The following is a 4,066-nucleotide window of genomic DNA, read 5'->3' as shown; positions in this document are numbered from 1 at the left end:
GGAATACAGCATTGCTTTATTGCTATCTTTTTGCAACCTCTGTTTCCTGATGATGGGGCAATGGGAGCTGATCCTATAATAAGCTCTGTATCTGAAATTTCAGGAGATGAGGAGCTGAGCAGTAACATTTGGAATGGGAAAGCACAGGCAAAAACCCTACAGAGGAAGGAATACCCTGTGTGGAAATTCAGTAGATTCAATAGACACTAGAGGAAGCTACTACCTCAACGAGGGGAAAATTCATGTCGGAGAGGATGTCTGAGGTTGTAAAAGATGAATAGCAGTAATTATGAGCCTTGTACGTCTAAAAGCGTGTTTTCAGGGAAGTTGGATGACAGGGTAGAAGGACCATGATAACAGGACTTTGTGACACAGCCATTTGCTTTGAGTTTACAAAATTACACCTTTCTCTTGTGGCAATGATGAACGTTTCCTTGTTTCGTACAGAAACTCAGTGGCACGGCATTCCAATATAACCCGGCTACTCTCCCAGGATTTTAGATGAAGGCACATGATGGCAGCACTCGGAGAAACCCCCTCCCACACTGATATTTGAAATAAGGCTTTGCTGAGACCATCAATACTTGGCACAAATATTAAAATATACTGAGATCTTGCCAGATGACAGAAACTTGGTATTCAGTTCTGGTAATCCATGTCCATTTTCTGTGGCAATGCCTTCAGGACAGCCTTTATGAGAAGAAATATCAATGTTTGATCCTCCTCTGGTCTACTGAGGCATATCAAACCTAGCCTTGGGGGTCCAGTGAGAAATCAAATCTCCATGAATTTCTGAAGTGTTAAGGGAGTTGTTTTTTAAACCAAATGCCTAAATTTGGGTGTATAACCACAAGGATCGGGCCCAGCTCCTGTAAGTACTCAGCACTTCTGAAAATCAGACTCTTAACTGGGTGCAGGGCCCTTAACTTCTCCAAGCATAAACGTTGCACTTTCCAAAAAACAAGCGTACTGTTGTAAAACCGGGAACTTCTACAAGTCATGTTTCCCTACTTGTTTTGAGAGATGCATTCTTCCAACTCAAGGATTCTTTCTCAAGCAAAAACCACCATCGCTTGTATCACAGCTCACTACAGCAATACCGCCAGCTCTCTGTTAACAGCCTCCCCATGTGCACAAATGCTTCCTTTGGACACAGAGACAAGGAAAACAGTGCAATTCATGGTGTTCAGGGTGGCAGGAGTCTGATTGCTGGATCCAACCCCTACCCAAAGCACAGGCAGCTCTATGGTCAGACAAAGCTGCTCTGGGCTGTATCCAGTCAGGTCTGGAAAACCTCTAAGGCCAGAGATCCCACAGCTTCTCTGAGACCCTGCTCCACTACTTAATGATCCTCAGAGTGACTGTTGTTCCTTACATCCAGGTGGAAGGAAACCTCTTGAACTTCCAACTCTGAAACCTCTGCGGGTTTTTGTTGATGGTAAGCTCAGTATGAGTCAATGTGTCCTGATGGCCAAAAGGGCCAACCGTATCCTGGGGTGCATTAGGCACAGTATAGCTAACCGGTCGAAAGAAGTGATTGTCCCACTATACTTAACTGTACCTCAAGTACTGCATGCACTTTTGGGCTCCACAATGTAAAAAGGGTATAGAAATATTAGGATGTGTCCAAAGGAGCACAACAAAGATGGTGAAAGGACTAGAGGGCATGACTTATGAGGAGCAGGTGAGGATACCAGGTTTGTTCAGCTTAGAGGAGGCTGAGGTGACCTCATTGCTATCTACAACTTCCTCATGGTGGGGAGTGGAGAGGGAGATGCTGATTTATCTCTGGTGTCCGGTGATAGAATGCAAGGGAATGGATTAAAGCTGTGTCAGGGGAAGTTCAGATTGGATATTAGGGAAAAGTTCTTCACTCAGAGGGCAGTCAAGCACTTGAACAAGCTCCCTAGAGAAATGGTCATGGCTCCAAGCCTGTCAGTGTTCAGGAAGTGTTTGGACAACGTTTGTATATATGGTTTAACTTTTAGGTTGCCCTGTGTGGAGTCAAGAGTTGGACTGAATGATTCTTGTGGGTCCCTTCCAACTGAGAATATTCTATGATTCTATGAACTTGAAACCTCCTGTCTGAATTTTGCCTCCTGCCTCTCATCCTCCCTCCATGCCTGGCATTATTTTCTTGATAACCTCCCCATAGGTACTGAAAGGCTGCTATTTTGTCCCCCAAAAGCCATTCCTTCTGCAGGCTGAACAAGCCCAGCTCCCTCAGCCTCTGCTCATAGTGCAAGTGCTCCAACCCTGACCATCTTGGTGGCTCTCCACTGAACTCTTCTGAGTTTGTTGGTGTATTTCTTCTTCCAGGGAACCCAGCACTGGATGCAGTACCTGGATATGATCTCAGAAGTACTAAGTAGAGGGCCATAAGCACGTCCCTCATTCTACTCTCTTTGGTTCTGTTCACACAGCCCAGGATGCTGTTGGCCACCTTTGCTGCCAGGGCACATGGCTCACTCATGTCTGGCTTGCTGCCCACCAAGGGCCCCTAGGGCCTTTTCTGCAGAGCTGCTGCCCGGCCAGGCATCCCCAGACTGTCTTGTTGCCAGGGGCTCTTCCTTCCCAGGTGCAGGACTTGGCATTTGTCCTTATTGAATTTCATGGGGTTCCTTCGGGCTCATTCTTCCAGTCTGTCCAGGTCCCTCTAGATGGCAGCCCTACCCTTGAGCGTATTGACCGGTCCCCTCGATTTGGTGTCACCCGCAAATTTGATGAGTGCACTCTGTCATCTCTTTCATATCACTAATGAAGATGTCAAACAGGACAGATACCTGTGATGCTCTACTTGTCACTGGCCTCCAGGTAGAGCATGACCTGTTAACCACAACTCTCTAAACCTGATGATCCAGACAGTTTTACACCACTGCTTTCACTCATGTTGCTGTTGCTTTGACATATACAAGCTGAATGCACTTCTCATACTGCATTTTCTGCCCAAGCTTCTACTGGCTGGGCCACCTCCTTTGCCCTGGTTTTCTGTGACCATATTTGGCTCAGGAGCTTAGTGGTTTGTTAATGGCAACGTTTCTCCCTGCTGGCTGCAATGGGCTTGTGCTCTATTTTTTCCCTCAGTGATTTTGACTATCACTGATGCAGTTTTGATTTTACTAAAACTGTACTGTCCACTGCAGATGTCATCCAAACAGTAGTTCAAGCAGATTTAGTACAAACTGTAGCTCGGGTTTGTGTGTTCTCTTTTTCCTCTGAACATCCCTTTTCAAAAATCTCCGTGGGCAATGTGCTGTATGATTTTCTTATAAATACCACAGTTGTAATACTGAGACTTATTTAAGAGAGGTTATAGTAAAACACTCTGCTTTACTATGACATCAATACAGTCGAGTGTCCTGAGCTTCCAACTCTTTTGGAATGTCTACCAGCCAGACGTTGCCATACTGGAGTAGGTCTTGTGAACGTCATAGAGGTGGTTGGGGTTGGAGGACAGGACATACAAGGGGAGGCTGAGACTGCTTTGTTCAGCCCGGAAAGGAGAAGGTGAAAGGGAGACCTTACCGTGGTCTGCAGCTGCCTAACGGGAGTGGGGAGAGATGATGGATACAGACTCTTCTCACAGTTGCATGGTGATGAGAAAAGGCAACAGGCACAAGCTGTGACAGGAGACATTCTCACTGGACGTCAGGGAAAAATCCTTCAGGCACTGGATCAAAGTCCTGAGAGGCCATGGATTCCCTGTCCTTGGAGATACTCAGCACTTGCCTGGCCACAGCCCTGAGCAACCTGTGCTAATGGGTCCTGCTCTGAGCAGGGCTTGGACCAGGGGCTCCTTTCCACATGCACAAGTCTGATTCCTGGAATGAAATCCGTATAGGTTTTGTAAGAACAATATTTCAGTTTTTTTTTCCCATTTTGAAAGAGTTTCCTTTGGGAAGTTTTTTTTGCAGATAAGGTGCTGGAGTTGCCTGTTATCCAGACCAGGTAAGAAGCAAGAATAAGCAAAATTTGGCATTTCCAGTTTGGCCTACCCAAGGTAGGACAAAAGCCTCACATTGCATTTTGTGAGAGTGGTAATGGATTACTGTCTGCCTTTTCTTTT

The sequence above is a fragment of the Fulmarus glacialis genome, unplaced genomic scaffold, assembly GCF_000690835.1.
Source record: "Fulmarus glacialis isolate BGI_N327 unplaced genomic scaffold, ASM69083v1 scaffold8000, whole genome shotgun sequence".
Taxonomy (NCBI): Eukaryota; Metazoa; Chordata; class Aves; order Procellariiformes; family Procellariidae; genus Fulmarus; species Fulmarus glacialis.
This window is presented reverse-complemented; position numbering follows the sequence as displayed.